Source organism: Kogia breviceps, chromosome 6 (genome assembly GCF_026419965.1).
Source record: "Kogia breviceps isolate mKogBre1 chromosome 6, mKogBre1 haplotype 1, whole genome shotgun sequence".
Classification (NCBI taxonomy): Eukaryota; Metazoa; Chordata; class Mammalia; order Artiodactyla; family Physeteridae; genus Kogia; species Kogia breviceps.
The window spans coordinates 135,085,680-135,108,228 of NC_081315.1; the positions used below are offsets into that span (position 1 = coordinate 135,085,680).

Here is a 22,549-nt window from a genome sequence, read left to right on the forward strand (position 1 = left end):
GCTGCTCCTGAAAGGTAACTATACAGTATTTCTTGCTGGTGATTAGGAATTCATAGTGTTAAGGCAGATATAACAGAGCTTTCTGGCTGGCGAATACATGGAGAGCTGGGGAGAATGGTGCACCTGGAGAGGTCATGGAAGCTCTGTACCCTTTCCCCAGACCTTGCCGTATGCAACTCTTTTATCTGCGTGCTCCTGAGTTATGAAAGTGAAATCTCAGAGTCATATCCTAGAAGAGGTATCCTAGCCTTGAGAGACCAGGCTGCTGCTGATTTAGGCCATTCTGCAGGTGCTCTCAGAGTTGCTCACATTGTCATAGGTAAAATGGACAGGTAGGAGCCAGGGTCTTTTACTGAAAGTATGATGAGAAGTGTTAACATCCTTACAAGTACTGCATGCAGTTCTTGAGTTTGTAACACAAGTGAGTACTGCCTTGGAAGTCTTAAGTAAAAACTCTTTGGATGTGTTTGATGATAATCAATTTTTGGAATTATCGAAGAATATCTTTGATACAATTCATGATATAAAATGTTCAGTCGTGATTATTTGAACCCCAGAGGAACTGGAGGATGTTTCTGACCTGGAAGGGGATCACAAGGTCTACGGTTAACACCAGCATTTAGCATTCACACCGAAGGGAAAGATGACTGAGCTAAGATGACTCCAACACCTGAGGCAGAAAAGGAAAAAAGTGCTGAGCAAGTTGCTGATTTCAAGAAATTGAAGAGTAAGCTGTATATTGAGATTGAGATATGGATGGTACAAGCAATGATATTGTTCTGACCAAGAAATTGTGTAGGATCATAATGGAGATGACAGACTTCGCAAGGGGCAAAGGACTAGCAAAGCATGCAACTGATGTGATCTGTGCAGCTAAAATGATATCAGAATCAGTGTCAAGGATGGATGTCCTCTCTTGGCAGGTTGCCAGCCAGTTTCCAGATCCATCATGCAAACAGTACTTGTTGGATTACTGGAACAGATGAAGTTCTACTATCACCAAATGAAAATCTGCAGTCAAGTTAAAGCTGAGATCTACAACCTGCGAGGGAGAGCTAATCATGGCAGCTTTGGACAGTTTCACCTCCCTGATCGAAGCAGCCAAACATTTAATGAACGCTGTAGTTCAAACCATGAAAATGTCTACATTGCCTCAACCAACATTATCCGAATTCAGAGCCCTGCTGGGCCCCGGCACCCAGTTGTGATACAGAGAATGAGGGCCCTGCAAAAATAAATAAATAAAATAAAAATCCTTGAGTAAAAGAGAGAAGCCAGAGTAAATGTGTGCAGCTGTTGGATGAGACGCAGCAAAGAAAAATGTCTATCCAGTGCAAGGAATGAGTGAATTTAGAGGAAGACATATCTACTGAAATAACTCTTCTACTCTAGTCCCTTTATTACAAGGCCCTGTCTAAACTTACTACTTTATTTTTGCATTTGATTAGTTCTGCAGGTTCGTGGACTTTTGGACTTTAACCCTCAAATAACATGAACCACTGCAAGCTGAACCAAAAGGAACAATGTATATTTGGGGTCATGTCATTGTCATCTCTGTCTGGTCAGCACCTAGTAAGTAATCAATATATGCTTGTGGAGTGAATGAAACCTTTCAGATGTTGTTCAGCCTTTCCCATCACGGAGAATTTTTTACATTCATTACAGAATGAACATAGGAGACGCAAGTGAGTCATCTGTAATAGCTTCAGTACACTGGCCCTTCTCATTTTGAATTAAAACATTGACAGGAGCTCTTGAGTCGGTTTTCAGTGGAAACAAAGACTTCATTAAATGGTTTCCCGTTTAATCTCCAGGCTTTCTTTACCTGACCTAACCTGGCAGACATGTGTGCTTCCTGCTGTAGGAAAAAGAAAAAGAATCAGTCTCTAGGTATCTGTACCTATTGTCAACTGATTGGGTTAACAGCCATCAGAAATTAACCAAGCTTGAGCAGTCAAGCAACTTCCTGGATTTTGAAAGTCAACCTTGATTGCAAACAAAGCAATTTATTAACATTATAAAGCTTACAATGAGTTTTGATGCAACAGATATGCCTTTTAAAGTTCCCCTGTGTTCAGCAGTTCTGCATGTTGAGTATTGGGTTTAAATGGGTTCACCAGAATATATATGTGGAGGAAGCGCTATCACCCACTGGGGAAATGGGGCATCTAACTATATATCCCTGAGTGAGTTATGATAACAGAAGTGTAAGGAGTTCTGCATGACTCTAAAAATCCATTTGTGTCAGATTGCAGTTGTAATTAAAAGGAAAAGACCACTTTGAAAAACCTTCTGGCATTGAATAAAATATAACCGTGAATTGTACCATTGAACTATGAAGTAGAGTTCATGGCAATGAGCTGGAGTGATTTTAATAACATTCTTTCAAATAAAAGTCACTGAATTAAAAAAACAGATACAATTTGATTGCTTTTTATTCCCTTTCTCCCACATATGTTTGTGTAGTTCAGAGTCATTGTTGTTAATGCTCTGTGTTTTTTTTTTCCCTGTCAACTCTAGGGACACTGATGTTTCCTTTTTTATTTTTCTGGGATATCTGGCTCAGGGAAGGGAAGAGAGAGTAGTGGGAAAGAACAGAGGAGCAAAAGAGAGAAGTTAAAGGAGCCTCTTGGTCAATTTTAGGAACTGAATAATTGCTCTGGTAAAAAGAGGAGAGATGTTTGACATTTCTTTTGACGGATGATTTCATATAGTCACAGTTAATAGAGAGAAAACATCCACAGACAATTCTAAAAGGATACAAAGTTACGAAATTTCAACATTACTAAGCATATTCGTGCACACAGGTTAGTCAAACAATGATGGGACAGAGATCAATTGATTACAATACTATGCTCATATCTTTCATTTATTTACATATTACAAAGTAATAAAAGTCTATGATGTTTTATTTTCTTACAGAGAAAAGATATTAGTTCATGTTCTCACATTATCCGAGCGGCTTTAGGGGCCTTTGGACAGTTCTATCACAATTGTCATAGTTTTAATTCCTCTTTGAGGGGGAGGGGATTTAAGATTTAGTAAGTGGACCCATCCTCTAGGCTACTCTGTTTCCCTGTTTTGCTGTGCTTATGATGATGAGTTGAACTACTCTGGCTTTTTTCCTAATGTGCTGCTGTCATAGACAGCCATTCACACAATCAGTGAGCCTCTCCCAGTGGTTTGCCTGCCTCACTGGCCGGCGCAGGTATTTCCTCAGTATTGCCTCACCAGCACCAGTGCTAATTCCAATCCTGTACTCGTCATCAACTCATCGCTGCCTCTGTCAAGGTGCCACTCATGCTGTGTCACTGGATTCTTACTGGCTGTCCACCAAATGCCAGTGGGCAGAGAAACAGGGCCTCTCCATCGCATACCTTTTCTATTCTCCTCACTATTGCTCTCCTGTGAGTGAGAAAGGGCTGAAATTGGTGAATAATTGATTTGCCCAAAACAAGTCCTTGATTGCCATCCTGACTCAAAACTGTTCTGTAGTCACTCTTCACTAGAAGTTTTGCCTAAACTCCTCTCACGACTCAAATGAAATTTTTCCTCTAATTCTATTTTCTTCTATAATTGTCCTGGGCCTATAATCCCAGTTTCCCTTAGCACGTATCCACTACCTGTATTTATTCCTTCAAATGTCCCAATGTCCAAAGCATATCTGGACATTATGTTTATTTAATGTAAGTAGTAAAATACCATCACAGGCTAGGTAGCTAAAAGAAGGTATGTTGAATTTGGATTCATAGAAATCTGTATTCCAACTCTACTGTTTACTAGCTCCATATATTTGAGCAATTTTTTAAACCCTCTGTGATATCCCAATTCAGTATCTGCAGAATATCCCCCAAAGTGGATATTAAGGTCAATTTTATAGGACTGTTGTAAGGATTACATAAAAATCATATAGCCAGCATTTGGCAAATGGTAATTGTTAAAAATTTTTGTTGTACAATAATAAAAGTAAAATTAATTTTTACTAAATCATTGTTACATATTTTAAAAGTAGATATTTACAAAGTAGGTGTTTCGTTCAGACTTGGTTCCTCAGTCTTTCCCCATTGAGCCTGATTTTATTCAACTTTATCTTGACAGATGTTTGATTTGGTTTCTTCTTCCTCTGTTTCAGGATAGTAAATTACCCTTTTTGGTGTTACTAATAAAAATCTGGAACAGCGGCATAGTATTTGTAAATTTATACTAAACCTTGTTAGCCTTTTATCTTCTCATACAGGAAAATTTCTCATATTTATAAATATGATATTAATTGGTTTTTGTAACACATTTTCTGTCTCTAAAAGTAATGCACACTATTGCAGAAATTTTAAAAATTGCATACGTGCGCAAAGAAGAACATAAAACCATTCACAAACCAACTAAACAGAGGCAATCAGTTAAGAATTTGACATACAGACATCTGTAAAAAGTGAATAAATTTAATCAAAATGTGAGCCTATTATAGATACTATTTCGTAACCACCCCCTTTTTAAAAACTTGTTAATAAAGGGTGATACCTCACTTTAGGAGAAAACTCCCACAGTATCATTTTAATGAATACGTGATATTCATAAAATGGATATAGCGTAATTTATTTAACCACACTTATATTGCAGGATTGGCTATTTTCCATTTTTGTTATAATAAACAATGCTACAATGAACATTATATACATAAATCTTTATGCACATCCTTAATTATTTCTTTAGGATAAATTACTAGAAACAAAATTGCTGTGTCAAAGCATATGCATGTTTTATTTATTTATAGTAACCTAGTTTTAAATCATAGAGTAATAAAGGCACTTTGGAAAAAGTTAGTCAGTACTGAAACCTTAAAAAAATGATTAGTAGAAGTGTACTCTCAACCAGTATCCCACTTTAGCGATAAACACTATTATTAACACCCTTAATTTAAAATATTTTTTCCACAATTTGTTCTTGATATTCAAGCATATTTAAACATACACACTTATATTTGTTAATACACAGGGGCTCATTATACATATGGTCATTTGTATCCTTACTTTTTTACTTAAGGTACTTGAAAAATATTTGCAGGAAAATCATTTTGCTTCTTTCTTATAACCTATTGCATAGTATTTGATAACATACTATTTAATAGTATTTCATAACATGGGTGTGCAATATTTTATGTAACCAATCCTCTCTTAATAAGCATTTAGGTTATTATTTTGACCTTATAATTAGTGTTATAATGGCCATCCCTGTAAAACTGTGTCTGTAAACTTTGATAGTAGGATGGATTTCTAAAGATGGAAGTGATGAGTCAACTAATGTGTATCGTTTAAACTTTGGTAGTGTAATTAAGTATTTTGTGGCATTTTATTATTCAAATCAGTATTGCTATTTTCTTGAAATACTATTTCTGAGATACAGTGTAAATAAAACAATGCATTTTGAAGTAAAAAATTATCTTCTCAGAATATTAGACAGTTTTAGTATTCTTTTCATGTAACTAACACACTCCATTTGGAGACTTCAGAGAAATAATTCTAAAACTTAATGGTAAACATATATATTCACTTTATATTGAAAATAGCAGTTTTTCAAGATACCTTTGAATTTACAAATTATACTGTGTTATTTAATTATTTAATGCTAGAGCATCACACCTTTTTACCCACTACCACTTTTTTATTTACAGTTACATTACATAAACTACTATGGAAATCAGGCAACTATCTGCTTAATTTTGTTCATCCATTTAACAAATATTTAATAAGTGTCTACTCTATGCAAAATCTCATACTAGTTGTTAGGGTTGTAACAACAGACCAAAACACAAAAATTCTTGATTATTCATGGTATTTACATTCTAGTGGGGGAAAACAAATTGAACAAGTGAAGTATAGATTGTGAAAGATAGAATTCCATGCTCAGAAAACAGATACAGTAGGTACACTAGATAATTCAGAAATATTTTTAAATTTTATGCTATGAATTGTATGAGTGGCTACAACATACATATGACTTAAAATGATTATGTCTAACAGCACAATGACTTTTGGATGAGTCCTAATCCTGGACAGCATGTGTTTCATCCTCGTATCTTTCTGGGCACTCTCAACAATTAATAGAACAAATATATAGACAAACAGCAAGTATATAGAAGAACTGAACAACACCATCAACCAACAGGTTCTAATCAACATTTATAGAACATTCCACCCAATAACAGAAGAGTATACATTCTTTTTGATAAGAAAAGCAATTTAATAGAGGAAAGATATCCCTTTCAAAACATAGTGCTAAAGCAAGAGGACATTTATAGGTGAAAAAATAAACTTCAACTACATTTTATACCTTATACAAAAAAAATTACCTTCAAATGGGTCATTAACCTAAAATATAAAATGTGAAACTATGCAACATTAAAAAAAAAAAAGGAGTCAAATCCTTGGGATCTAGGGCTAGGCCCTTGCTATCAAAAAACATGATCTATAAAAGGAAAAAATGGTAAATTGGACTTAAAACTTTTAAAACCTTTTTCTCTACAAGAGACCATGTTATGAGCATGAAAAGGTAAGCTATATATCATGAGAAAGTATTTGTAAGCCACATATTAAACAAAGGGCTGGTATCTAGAATACATAAAGTACCCTCAAAACTCAACAGTTAAAAATTAAACAACCCAATTAGAAAATGGACAAACATAAACATTTCACTGAAGAGGTCATACAGATTTCAAATTAACACAAGAAAAGATGTTAAACATCATTAGCTATTAGGGAAATGCAGTTTAAAACCACAGTGAGACTATACTACAAAGCTACAGTAATCAAGACAGTATGGTACGGGCACACAGTAATCAAGACAGTATATGGTACTGGCACAAAAACAGAAATATAGATCAATGGTACAGGTTAGAAAGCCCAGAGATAAACCCACTCACCTATGGTCACCCAATCTATGACAAAGGAGACAAGAATATACAATGGAGAAAAGACAGCCTCTTCAATAAGTGGTGCTGGGAAAACTGGACAGCTACATGTAAAAGAATGAAATCAGAGCACTACCTGACACCATATGCAAAAAATAAACTCAAAATGGTTTAAAGACCTAAATGTAAGACTGGACACTATAAAACTCTTAGAGGAAAACATAGAAAAAACACTCTTTGACATAAACCACAGCAAGATCTTTCTTGACCCACCTCCTAGAGTAATGAAAATAAAAACAAAAATAAACAAATGGGACCTAATGAAACTTAAAAGCTTTTGCACAGCAAAGGAAACTGTAAACAAGAAGAAAAGACAACCCTCCAAATGGGAGAAACTATTTGCAAATGAAACAACAGAAAAAGGATTAATCTCTAAAATATACAAACAGCTCATGGAGCTCAATATCAAAAAAATAAACCCAAGTAAAAAATGGGCAGAAGACCTGAACAGACATTTCACCAAAAAACACATACAGATGGCCAAGAGGCACATGAAAAATGCTCAACATCACTAATTATTAGAGAAATGCAAATCAAAACTACAGTGAGGTATCACCTCACACCAGTCAGAATGGCCATCATAAAAAATCTACAAATAAATGCTGGAGAGGGTGTGGAGAAAAAGGGACCTTCTTGAACTATTGGTGGGAATGTAAATTGATACAGCCACTGTGGAGAACAGTATGGAGGTTCCTTAAAAAACTAAAACTAGAACTACCATATGACCCAGCAATCCCACTACTGGGCATATACCCTGAGGAAACCATAATTCAAAAAGACACATGTACCACAATGTTCATTGCAGAGCTATTTACAATAGCCAGGACATGGAAACAACCTAAATGTCCATCAACAGATGAATGGGTAAAGAAGATGTAGTACCCATATACAATGGAATATTACTAAGCCATAAAAAGGAACGAAATTGGGTCATTTGTAGAGATGTGGATGGATCTAGAGTCTGTCATATAGAGTGAAGTAAGCCAGAAAGAGAAAAAACAAATATCGTATATTAATGCATGTATGTGGAACCTAGAAAAATGGTAAAAATGAACCATGTACCAGAGCAGGAATAGAGACATAGATGTAAAGAATGGACATGTGGACACAGTGGGGGAAGGGGAGGATGGGATGAATTGGCAGATTAGGTTTGACATAAATACACTACCATGTGTAAAACAGATAGCTAGTGGGGACCTGTCGTATAGAACAGGGTGTTCAGCTGTGTGCTCTGTGATGACCTAGATTGGTCGTATGCGGAGGGGTGGGAGGGATGTCCAAGAGGAGGGGATATATACACACATACAGGTGATTCACTTTGTTGTATAACAGAAAATAACATCTGAAAGCAATTATACTCAAAAAATAATGATAAATTAGAACTCACTTTAATAGAGCATAGAAATATCTTGGAAAAATAAAATAAAACCACAATAATATATGACTATATACATATTAAAATGGTTTTAAAAATGATGATAACATCAAATAGTGGTGAGGTTGTGGAGAAACTGAGTCATCATTCAACATTACTGGTGAGAATATAGAATGGAACAGCCATTCTGGAAACCAGCTAGGCAGTTTCTTTAAAAACTAACTATACAACTTCCATGTAACCCAGCAATTGTGCTCCTGGGCATTTATCCCAGAAATACGAAAACTTACGGTCCCACAAAAACCTCTGCACAAATGCTTATAGTACATTTATTCATAACAGCCCCAAAGGGGAAACAATGCAAATGTCCTCCAATAGGTGAATAGTTAATTAGACTGTGATACATCCATACTTGGAATATTACTCAGTAATAAACAAAAGAACATTCATGAGATATAATTTCGGTGAATCTTCAGAGAGTTTTGCTGAGTGAAATAAGCCAGTCCCCAAGATATATATATACAGAATTATTATTTTTGTAAAACACTGAGGAATGACAAAATTATAGAAATGGAGAACAGATTAGTAGTTGCCAGGAGTTAAGAAGACAGGGAGGGGAGGTGACTGGTGAGAGGGATGTGGATGTGACTAGGAAAGGGCAACATGAGAGATCCTTGTGGTGACACAAATGCTCTGTATCTTGACTATTTCAATGTCAATATCCCAGTTATGATATTGTACTGTAGTTTTGCACGATGTTACCTTTGGGGGGAAATAGGTAAAGATAAATTGGATCTCTTAATGTTATTTCTTACAACTGCATGGGAATTTACAGTTATCTAAAAATTTTATTAAAAGTTTGATTTTTATAAAAACCAAGACAAATGGGACCTAATTAAACTTAAAAGCTTTTGCACAGCAAAGGAAACCATATTTTGTAGTTTATATTGGAATTCAGAAATTTCATATACTAAGGGGGAAGGGGTGGGTGGGAGGAATTGGGAGATGGGGATCGACATATATACACTATTGATACTATGTATAAAATAGATAACTAATGAGAACCTACCGTAAAACACAGGGAACTCTACTCAGTGCTCTGCGATGACCTAAATGGGAAAGAAATCCAAAAAAGAGGGGATATATATATATATATATATGCGTATAACTGATTCACTTTGCTATACAGTAGAATCTAACACAGCATTGTAAAGCAAATCTACTCCTGTAAAAATAAAAAACAAAACAAAATTCACAACATTAATGTCCTATATAACATCACTTTAAAGGCACTCAAATTTCATGAGTGTTAAAAGTACTAGTGTTTGCAAATTATATTATTTAGTCTCTTTTTCAGCATATCCTTTCTTGATGAACATTTGCATCTGGCACTACTATTTTCTGCTTATTTGAACCCACCCATGCAACTATTATATATTATTTCACATTACCTTTCCTTCCAACAATATACGTTCATTTTATCATGCAGGATTTTTATTCCTCATTTTTATTTTTAAAAACAGATTATGTTAAGTATATGCTTGTCTTGAATATATTTTCTGAAATTTCTTAATTTCAATATAAACTACAAAATAATAATAGCAGAGATAATCTATGAGTTAGTAAAATTATTTTGTCCATGAATAGTAGAATGAGGAATGTATAATGTATTAAATGTAGAAAAGAAAATTAAAATACTTTGAACAAATGATGTTTTTGAATGTTTAATGGATACTCCATGAACAGGTGGAGTGACTTTCAGTAGTTTGTCAAACAATTAAAATAATTAATTTCCTTATGAGACAATCATATTGGTCATAAAAATATGAAAGATGTATTTAAGACATCCTAGACATATACTAATCCAAGCCTATTATGTAAGAACAACAAAAATAGTAGTTATACTAGTATCAGTTACAGTATTTCGTTAAGGGAACACATAACTTTGTGTAAAAGGAAGTTGGCCTACGGTTTTCAGAGGAAGAGTCACATGAACTTTGGCAAATATTATTTTGCAAGTTCTACTCTTAAGAACAGTACCACTAGCAGTAACCTGGCATTTATAACTATTCTGAATGATGCAACAAAAGCATTTTTAAGCTTCATGTGCACCTTTTCATATGCAGACTTCGCAGTGCTCTTTAACAATTTAGCTTGTTTGGACACATCTTACTGAATCATGTTTTTTGAATTGAAAATATACATTACCTGGTGAGTCAGTCAAGCATTTGCAGAAAGTTGTGCTCTTTATTCTCTGCTTTACCTGACCCTCTTGGGGGGTTTTGTTTGGCCTCTTCTGCTATTGATCAGGTGTTGGATCCTCGGTAGGTAAACATATTTGCGGACCACATTTATCTGCTTTGGTTTATTTACTTTGGTTATTTACTGTGATTTATTTGCTTCGGTCACATTGAGACAGCTGCTATTTACATCTATCTGTAAAGTTTGTCTGTTAAATTGGCTGAGAATCTGAGGTCCTAGAATGTGAATACTTGCATTGCAGACTATTTCCCTAGATAAAGTAATCTCTGTCTTGGAAGCTTGATTCTGACACCTGTATTCCTCCTTCACTTGACTGTGTCTCATTCTCTTCCTAGTTCAATGGACTCTGCCCTTTAGTTTTCATCTAGGCCTATAATTCCTACAGTGGCCTGACAATACCGAGAACTGAACACTAAAAATATTGGGTAAAATGGGGGGAATACTATCATACACAACTATGGATCACTTAAAATTATTGACAAAATAATTACATATCATAAACATTCTGTGAAGACAGAATATATTAAATTTTCATAAAACTCATGGTCTTTTTGGTGAAGTTTCTTAAAACTAAGTTTACAGACAAAGCCATAATACTTGCATAGGGCTTATTTTGGTAAAGGTGAAAATTTCAGAGTCAAACTGTGAGTTCATCACCCTCCTCTCTCTCTCATTCAATAGCTACAGAAACTTAAGCAATTTTCATAACCTCTTAGATGGAATAATGCATTTAAGCTAATGCTAAGGATATAGTAAATGCTCAATAAGTGGTAGTTCTGACTACTATTATTATAACTGTCAGTACAGCCACTACCTTTACTACCAGTAGTCCATCCACTACTTCTACTAGAGGAAGGAAAAATAATAAAACTGCAGAAATGCAGAAGATAATTGATGAACATATTGTTTTATGATGGGAAGAGTTATTTAGTTGTTGCAACAGTTGTCCTGTTGATATTTCATAATTCAAAGGATTGAAATGATGCTCTTTTATCAGATATTGTTAGTCATTTATCCCAATTTTATGGAGCATTTTTATTGCCCTGGCTCAGTAATCCTGGAGATATACTTTCCTTGGGCTATGACAGTTCAAATAGTTAGCAGTTAATGCTGGTCATCGTCAAAGGAGATTCCTTTGATTTGGAATGGCATTAGTTTAGTAGATAATCTAGCATGCAGTGTGAAATAAGGCAAAAAAAGTTTAATTTACCTAAAGTCAGATGAATAGGAGAATTTCAACTGTCATCTACTGCTTAAAAATAATAGCTTTTGGAAGAACAGTCAGAAAAAGCCAGTGGATATTTGTAATAAATAACATGTTAATTCTTGTACAAAAATCACAAATATTCTGGGTATATTTTAGTGTGTAGTTCAAATGAACTTTGATCCCTGGATATATTTGTTTTTCTAATGTGAACTTACTTCCTTTGTTTCTTATTGAAAGTGGTTCCAATTAAAAATAAAATTGCAAATTCAACTTCTAAAATATTACCATAAGCGGATTCTATCTATTGCAGCATATTCATATCTACATAGAATTTTATTCTACTTACAGAGCTTACTGAATAAACATTTGTTGAATAACTATTGAATTTGAATTGCTATACAAAATGCAGTTCTGTGTACAATGCCATGAGGTAAAGCTGATTGTTATGCAATCTGCTCTCCTTTTCTGTCACCATATGAAGCATCATTCACTCGACAATTTTATTAACATATATTTTTGTCCCCATGTTCTCAAAGTTAGAATTTAAGGAAACCGTCCCCAAAATAAAATTTTGGAAAACCAATTTTGCATGAAATGGAAAGAGATGACTGCAATTCTATAAAGCTATTTCAGTGGTTTTAATTATTCAGCCAAATGGGAGTTTTGACTACCAAATTTGCTGAAGGCTATGGCACCTTCATAGTGTATTTGCCTCCAAGCTGCACGTTAGAGTACAAAAAGAAGCCACAAATAACTAACTACATGACTATCACGGTGTGAAATGTCAAATTTAATTTCACAATTGACTCAACAATTTTTGCATTTCTAGGGAAAGAAAGTTAAAGAGCTAGGCAAATATGGCTGGAGGTAAACTGTTTCATGTTTGCAAAACAAGTATGCTTCCCTGTGCAATTCAAACATGAAAGAAAAATTTAAATACTGAGAAATCATATTTGTGCAGTTTTATACCAAATTTTAGAGTACTGTTTATCTCAATTTAAGAATTATTTTCACATTCTCTCCAGGGAATGTAATTAATTAAAATATGACATCGGTAAGTATAATTATCTAAATCTCTTAAAATTGAAGGCAATGTTGAAACTTAATGCAACATACGTATTTGAGATAGCTTAGCATCGATGTCATAAAGACAACTGAATAACTGAAACAACAATAACAGATAAAAACTATGTAGCAAGAAGCAGGAGGTCATTATTATAATTGCTAAAATGAGGGTCTCATTGAGCAATAATATAATAGAAGTTATACTTTATGGAGCTTTCAAAAGAAACTGTAGGAGTATTTTTATGTCTCTTCACTGAATCACTCAATTCACTACCTTACAAATGTCAGAAGTCAATTGCCAATTAACTTAATGTGCATATATCATTGGGGAAGCTAAAATAATCGGGGTCTGGTCACCTGGTTTTCTAAACTAGTACAAAGATTTTGCTACCTGGATCCATGTTTTTCAGAGATTGTTACACAAAAGGATCACCTGGAAAGCTTCTTTAGATGCAAATGCCTGGATCCTGCCCCAAGATATTCTGCTGATTTCACACAGACCAAGAAACTTACTAAAAATGACTCTCCAGGAAATTCTGAGGATGTTGACCCAAATGGGAATCTTAGGGTATTGATCCGATATATGGTATTTTGTATGTAAGATGCCATCAACTATTTCCAAGAAAGGAAAAAAAAAAAAAAAACGATGCCAATTATACAATCTCATTAATTATAAGATGCATCTTAATTTTAGAGACGTTAAAATGCATTATTCATCTTGGATTGCTGTAATACTATATCACTAATCTATACCAAGCTTTTGACGTCGTTGGATAGCAGTTGATTCAAAATTAAAAACTCTTAAGAAATCTCTGCTTGAACCAACCAAACTTATTTTATTTATACCTATACTCTATGTCAAGAGCTTTGATAGGCATCTGCTCCTGTTGTCTTTTGCTGCATTTAAAAAAAAGACCCCAAAACTCAGGATGCTTAAACAGTAATTTATTATTATTGTACGTGGTTCTCTGACTTGTTTGGGGCTCAGCTGGGCAGTTCTTGATACATCTCATGCGGTTACAGTCGAATGCAGGCTGGAGCTGCAGTCAAAATAATGCTCAGCTGTGTTGCGCTTCCAAGATAGCTCATTCACAAGCCCGGTGGTTTATGCTGGCTATTGGCTTAAAGCTCAGCTGGGGATTTCAACTTGAGTACCTTCGTTGGCCTCTTCATTTGGCTTGGGCTTCATTGCACTGGTTTAGTTTTCTGAGAGGAAGAATTCCAAGAGAGACTGTTCCACGAAGCTAAGTCTGAAGCTGACCTAACCTCTGCTCATTATGACCAGAGAATCCCCTTCTCTGCATTCTGGTGTCAAGAGTGAGTCACAGTCAGCTCACAGTCAAGGGGAGGGGACTCCACGAGGGCATGACTAACGCGGAATGGTTCATCGGGGCCCCATCTTTGGGAACTAGTTATATAGAACCGCTACATATTATCTAATTTAATCTCCATTACAAATTCTAGAAGATACTTGTTAGCCAAAGAGAGCTGATTCTCTATTCTCTGTGCTGATAACTCACAGAAATCGACACATTTCATGTACAGCAAGCCCCCTTCATATAGTCTGTTGGCTTAAATCCTGGAAAATTAGTTCTTTAAAACGTTCCTCATTCTATAGTCACCTTCTTAAAGGAAGACATTCACTTTTTCGAGCCCATTTGGTCAGATCCTGAACGTAGAAAAGTCATTCTGGGCTCCCCATTCATTATTCTTCCACCCTTATGTCACATGCTCTCATTCCTTCCTAACCGCACTCTCCTCTCCACCCTTTTCATACAGCTAAGACCAAAGGGGAAGAAAATCGAGGACCATTTTTTAATGAAATTAGCATGCTTGACTGGGAAACCGTAAAAAATACCCATATAGCATATCAACCAATTATTGCTGAGCTACTGTGTGCCAATTATGTGCTAAGTGCTTATGTTTCCTACCTAATTGAACTTACACAATAAACCAATGAGGCAGACATTTTTATCGTCATTTTCATGAGGAAATTGAGGTTAAGAGGGGCAAGGAACTCTCCCCAAATTAACAACGTGTTAGAGAATTATATCAGATTGTGTCTACCTGGAAACTTATATACATCTATCTCATAATGAATATTTGAGTTTTGGCTCAGTTGATGCTAAAGCATTCTTTCTCTCAGTAATTACTCAACATTTCCAGTTGCTTCCTAAGGCAGTTCTTGATTTATGATAATAAATTGTTATCGTCAGATTAGAGGAGGAGATTGTCTTCCCATTGCTGCTGTGATAGAGAAAATGTTCGCAGCTTTTCTCAATGCCGTGTCAGCTTGTCTAAATCATCTTAAAAGGGGAGGTAGAATTTAGCTTTGTTGTGTGCAGCTTAAGAAGGGATTTTGATGTGCTAGTATTCTATTCTTACCCATTCTGACATGCGTAACAATATAATGTTGCAGTCTTAGAAACAATATTACATGTCAATATAATGGGAGTTATGGTGAAATCTAAGAGCTGATCTCAAAGATAATACTACCTAGAAAATCAAAGACTAATCAGTAAATTACTGCTACAAGTTCTTATACTATGTTTTTCTGGAGTTGCCCTATATTTGCTTTCTTCTCATTGCAGCTTTTGCACTTTCATAGGTGTAAGAAAAGTGATATTGAATTTGGATGGAATATTCTGCAGAGTCAGGTGTGGTTTCGGGATAAGAGAGAATTGGCCTTCTTAAGAAATTTACCGGGGGAAAGCTCAATTCCTTCCTGGACAGTGTCAGTTTGTCTTCCAATTAAGCTGAACTTCTTTCCACATTTGTCCAATACAGGTCAATCGGGTGACCAACTATCACTCTCCCTCTCTTTGTGGTAATCTGTAAGCCCTTATAACATCCCCAGTATTTTGATTTTAGGTCCCATGGGCAAAAAATATCCAGTCTCAATCTAAAAGGTAACTGCCTGAGATTTGGAGCTGACTTAGAATTATGAGCTATTTTCCTCCAGGTCCTCATTCAGCAAATAAATATTTCTAGCACAGTCACCAGGTGTGAACAGCGATCACCTCTGCCATCAAAGGGTCTTGCCATCTGGGGGAAATACAGACGAGTAAGCAACCAAATTATGGGAGGGTAAGTACGATGCAATGTGGAAAGTCGAAAGCACTAGAGGAACACAAAGCAAGGGTACCTCCCCTAGCGTTTGAGGTCTGGAAAAGCCTTCCCAGAGGAAGTTACTTCTAAAGCATTCACCTGCAGGAAAATTAAGAATTTATGCAGGTGCAAAGGCATTAGCAGGGGGAAGAGTGTCCTAGCCAGAGGAACCCGTTTGCGCAAAGACACACAGAAGAACTGAGAGATGATCAGCCTGGCTGTAACCAGCAACATGTAGGCTGAAGTTGGGAGCTCGTGTTGGTGAAGTCAGAAAGGGCCACATCCTGCAGCTGTGCTAAGCAGTTTGAACTTTTTCATGAAGCAAGGACCGCCAGTGAAATGTTTTAAGGTGAGGAGAGAACAGAAGGATCTTTTCAATGAATAAATAAATGAGTCTCTCAGAAGGTAACTTGAAGAGGAGAATGGTAGATGGGGAGGAGGATAATGATGAAGGCAGGGTGGCCTTGGAAAACCTTTCTGACCATGTAACTGATAACCCAAGTGAGGGCGTAAGGAGCAGAATTTTCCTTCGGTCATTACTTTAACAGAAATTTATCATAAACCCACTAGATCTTCAATTCTTTTAAAATCATTAGAGGATATAGCAGTGGACAAACCAGACAACATCTTTGCCATTATGGAGTTTATGTACGTAAATGAATATATATCAGGTATGATTTCTGCTGTAAAAAATGAAACAGGATAAGGAGATAGAGAATAAGGTGATGAAGGTGCTCTTATCTTACAGAGGGTGCTCTGCTCTGGTAAAGATACACAACTCATCCATCTCTTGTCTCTGGATGCTTTTTGTCTGAGAAAAAAAAAAAAAGTCGCACTGTTTGTTTATCCATTCATTCAATATTTAGGTAGTGCCTGTGTACACCAGGTGCTCTGTGAGACCCCGTGTCAGTGTCATGCAGGTTTAGAGGCAGACAAGATCAGTCACGCAGTACTTTGTAGACCATGTTAAAGGTTAAAGTTTGGTTGTTTTTCTTATGGACAATGGAAGCCATTGTAGTGTTTAATTAAGAATTCCATGTGATTAGATTTGTATTTTTAAAAGAGCACTGTAGCTGCAGGGAAAAGAATGAATTAACAGATTGGGAATGGGTTCTCTTCCACTAAAGGGCAAAGAACAAATTTAACTTGTTTAGCTATTAGTAGTGAAGGATACATTTCTCTCCAATCAAAGAAAAATAACAGTTTTTTTTTTTTTTTTTTTTTACTGTGAATGAAGGGTTTTCTTCTCCCAAGTAGAAAAAATTGTTTGGGCTAAAATAGAATCTAGTATTTTAAAAATTGGTTATCACCTAATCCTTTGAATTCCTGACATCTGTTTTTAGACCCATAAATAAATGTCTTATGAATACTTTTTCCTTCTGAATGCCAATCATATTATTTTGTGAAGGCTAAGACGTGAATGTGTGAACCAAGTGAACTTACAAAAGAAATCCTAATGTGTCCTTACATACTGATTGGGGACCTTTTGTGTCTAAGGGAGAGTAATATTATCTTTATCTATGACACTTGATTGGCAGAAAATACTCATTTTATTATGAAAACACATCAGGCACACTTCTGTTACTACTGCTAAACACCTTTCTCATTAACGTTTTATACAAGTGGAAGGTTAAAGTATTTGTTTGTATAACAGTATGTAAGGATGTATCTTAATACAGCTTTGGCCGTATTCAAAATGCCTTCTATGCCATGTTGCTCAGATGGCATGTTTACGAATACGTTTTCAAAGCTCCATACGCACAAATATGAAATATGAAGCCTTCCTCCAAATACTAAGAATACAACTCATTCTACATTTGCTGGTTTATCGTGCTAACATTTATCTGTATCTCTATATCCCAAGCTTTGCAAATGAGATAATTCTGTTGCAGTATGCCACCAAATATAAACAGCTGGCTCTCTCTGCCAAGCAGAATAGCATCTGAACATTGAATGTAACCCTTCCTCTAGGATGCCTTTTATCATCAGAATTTAGGGAGGGACATTTGCTTGGCATGTATAAAATGTACTATTCTCTAAAGTCTTACAGCCCACGGATTCTCTTGGTAACTATAATAATAAGAGATATGGAAAGGACAAGATATTAATATTCAGCATTGTAAATGAAATCTTATGAACCTATAATAGGGATATTTCAGGGAAACAGTCTGAAGTTTTAAACAGATAGTTTAATGTAGTGATGCTATCTGAAGTTATTTCCAAACAAAATGAAATTCACTCAGTGGAGTTTTGAGGAGCTGCGGTATATCCAAATCTAGAGTACGGGTGAGAAAAAGTTTCACTGTCAACATGATATAAAACATGAATCAAATAACCAAATATTTCCCTCCGGGTCCCATCAATCCATATATGAAGCATACATCTTTCTGCCATTCTTTCTCAAGTGGAAATAACATTCATTAACATACCTTCATAAAGTTACAAATAACAATGCAACAAATGAGTAATCAAGACCAGTTTGAGAAGGAAATTATAAGAACAAACGTAGGAGCAAGAATAGTCAGTGTTGAAATGTAGTTAGTGCAACTGAGGAAACACATTTAAAATTTTATTTAATTTAACTTAATGGAAACAAATTTGAATAGAAACGTGTGGCTATTGGCTATCCCATTGGACCTGCGTGTCTAGGCCATGAGAAGAAGCTTTCTCTCTGTAACTGTGACAGAGGACAAGGACAGTAATTCAGAGCTGGTCCTACAGCCACTCCAGCCCACAGTTCACAGGATGGGTGACAAATTGTCTTGGAAGATTCCCGGGAACCACTGGTTATTTTAAAAGCTCATTCAGAAGTGATGATAGCCTAGATGACGAGAATATGTGAGCTACCCAAATGAACACTAATCATCTTAAGTGAAAATCAAATGTTTCACAGGGAAGATGCAGTTAGAGGAAAGAAACTTACTGTTGATGTTAGAGATAGTATTTTATGATGTTTCAATAGGCTTATTTTTATACTGACAATTATGAATTATTTATCTCACTGCAAAGACACTAATATTTTGAGCCTCCCACATTTATTTTAACTCTAAACGTTACAGCTGTATGACAAATTAATGTTTATTTATTATTTTAATAGTTCTTTTCACATCAAAGCAACTTAAGTGGAAATTACCTGTCTGAAATACGTATGTTAAAAAACAGAACAAATCAAGAAACAGTAGAAACAAAAAAAAATGTGCAGGGGAGGTAAGATTCTCTTACAAATCATAATTGCTGAAACGTACTTGAGATTTTTATCAAAAATAAAACTAACAAGATAATAGCAAATATTTCCTGGGTATTTACTATACGCCTGACACTGTAAGTGGTGTATATATATGGATTATATATTTTACTCAATCTACAGAATGGGTGTTATCATTATTTTTATTTTGCCAGTGAGGACGCTGGGACCTAGAGATATGAAGTAATGCTCCTAAACTCAAATAACAAATCAGTGAGCTGACCAGAATCTGGATCTAGGTTTGCACAAATCCATTCTTAACCAATTAAATGAAACCTTCAGAAGATCTAAAATGATTTCATTCGTATCGTAGATGGTTGGAATGAAAATTTTCTATAGTCAAATAATGACTTTCCCAGGAAAACAAATTGACAAAAGAAAACCTGAATTCAGATACATACATTCAGAAAACCTGAATTCAGTAAATAAGTTCATTTGTATCATTTTTTTAGATTCCACATATAAGTGATATCATATGATATTTGTCTGTCTCTGACTTACTTCACTCAGTATGATAATCTCTAGGTCCATCCATGTAGCTGCAAATGGATCGACATATACACACTACTATATATAAAACAGATAACAAATAAGGACGTCCTGTATAGCACAGGGAACTCTACTCAGTACTCTATAGGGACCTATATGGGAAAAGAATCTATAAAAGAGTAGATATATTTATACGTATAGCTGATGCACTTTGTTGCACAGCAGAAAATAACACAACAGTGTGAATCAATGATATTCCAATTAAAAATTTTTAAAATACATATGTCTTTACACATATTAAAGTTAAGATATAAGTGACACTTTTTTTTGCGTGTATAATTTGAGCATAACGCACCAAATCTGTGACAATGAAATCAATTCTATTACTGCAATTGTAGTAGTAGAAAATCTGAAGGATACAAGAAAGTGTTTGAGCTGCTGCTGTCATTGAAGTTTCCGGATTGCCTCAGAGAGCTGGAGGGCACTGTGCGTTCATCCACTTGCCAAGGTGGCCAGGTGCATGAACTACGTTTCTGAAATCAACGTAGAACGACTTCCAGAGGAACTGAAAAAATGCTTCCTCCATCCCTTTTGACAAGAAGTCATTACCAGCAGCTTTGGGGGGAGATTTGTGGGAGCTGCATGAAAAGTACAAGACCCTTATTTACTTTTGATACTTCAAGCCTAGGTCTGAAGGAACAGATACAGTAATAAGACCTATTGCTTGTGAAGAGTAAGTCTCATTGTGACTCTCAGCCAACTTTAAAAATACAGAACTGAGCTCAGAACATGTTTTTTTCTATAGATGTTCTTGTTTCTTGTCGATTTGGGATTTGTATTCTGCTGGTAACATTGGCCCTAGTATAATATTACCACTGTAATGTTTTATTTTTACTTTAATACTATTACAGTGACGGTTCACTGATGGTTATTTCATGATTAGGAGAATATAACATTAGAATGAATTTTAGCATTATATATTTGAAACACAGGTAAGAAGAAGAATGAGGAATTATCTTTTTTTTCCTACCTGTGAACATTTATACCTCGTTTTCCAACTTTTATTTCTGACAGAGGGAGGCAGATGACACGGTTATTGGTATATTGAAAATTGCTCTAGATTTTGGTTCAGTTTCCATGGGTTCTGGTTTTAGTCTTCAGTTTGAGTCTGCTACCTGCTAGCTGAAACATTTTTGGTAAATTCCTTAATATCTGTGAATATCTATTTAATTCTCTGTGAATAGGGATAATAAACTGTCTTTGTGATAAAGATCAAATGAAACACTAAATTTGAAAGTAACAGAAATGTGAAAGAGTATAATTTTATGATTTAGAGATATGAAAGTGGTGTTTAAATTTCATAAAGAAATGCTTACATTTGGAATTTTTGTTTTAAAAACTTATATTTTTAGTCTTTCTCACCACTGAGCACGTGAACATGCTTGTGTGTCTAACTTCTCTAATCCTGAAAGCATTTACTGCAGATATAGAGAGAGGGATAAGCTATTTAACATCATGCTGATTTATTTCAACAGCTAAGAGATCACAAAATGAATTTTTTAAAAAATTCAACCTACACTCTTTTACCCAGAGTATTATACAAAAGTATATCACTAGTGATTTTATCTATGACCTTTATCTAAAGGATTAGCAAGGGAGCAGATAATTATCTGTAGGTTTACATCAGTGTTTATTTCATTTCTCCGTATTGATTTAATGCACGTTCAGGATGCAGGGACTGATCAGATCAATATCACAAATAAAGATATTCAAGGAGTATCTTTAGCATTGCAGATGGGAATGTAGGGATTCTCAAAAAGCTGGAAAGGAGCTTGAAAACCTTCCATCTGCTTCTGTGTACCAACACCAATCATAAATCTGAAAGTGGTTCGACTTAGTAGTATGGGACATTATAGAAGATGAAGGTGGTCCATGTATGACACTAAGTTCTACCCTTACCTCTTTCCTTCAAGAATTTGGAAATAAGGAAACTCAGGTTGGAAAAGAGCAGAGGCAGAATTTGTGTTGGAAACAGTCTTGACTGAATGGATTAATCAAAGAGGTAAAGGTGCCAAAATAAATTCTGGGTGGGAGACACAGAGACAGACAGAGACAGAGAGACAGAGAGACTCTAATTAGTGAGTCCTTCTGTCTGCTTGTATATATCCTTGTATTAGAAAGCACTGCTGTCATCCAGAGTATAATGTAATTAACTTTCTGAATTATATAACTAACTCTCATTATACTGATTCCCTTCTTTTTAAGATGCATCCCCAAGAGAAGCTTCTGGCTGAAAGACATAAATGCTGGTCTGGCAGCTGAGGTCAGCGGGCTTCCTAGCTTATACCTTCTGCCACTTGTGAATACAAAAAAATTTTAGGAGACATTGTCAACGTTAGGGCACTGGGGAGACCTAGTTTCAGCAAAACTCAAGACCAGCATCAGGACATGGTGAAATTACTAAGTCAATGTCATTATGTGTGGTCTCTTGGTAGGGAGGAGTCATCTGACCTTCCTCATACTACCTTAACTTGTTCATATGCTTTTGAAAAACATCCATGTAAGTCATATGTCATTTTCATACAAATCCAATATGTGTGTGTGGGTGTGCGGGTGTGTGTGAGAGAGAGAGAGAGAGAGAGAGAGAGAGAGAGAAGTGTTATCTTAGATTGACAAGGTTCTCCTCTCTCACGTTTGTGCCACATTTTTAAGGGCAACTTTCAACATTTATTTTGCCCTCTTCAGTCTCAATTACCTAATTTTGGCTCTCTCCCTCTCCAGGATATGGGTATGTTCTTGTTATCTATTCAATGCCATCTATTTAGCCAGAAAATG

At 35.5% G+C, this 22,549-nt stretch overlaps 1 pseudogene; it reads left to right on the forward strand.

Moving 5' to 3' along the window:
* The first annotated feature begins 202 nt into the window (after positions 1-202).
* LOC131758223 (catenin alpha-3 pseudogene) lies at positions 203-1,373 on the forward strand (annotated as a pseudogene).
* Positions 1,374-22,549: the final 21,176 nt, after the last annotated feature.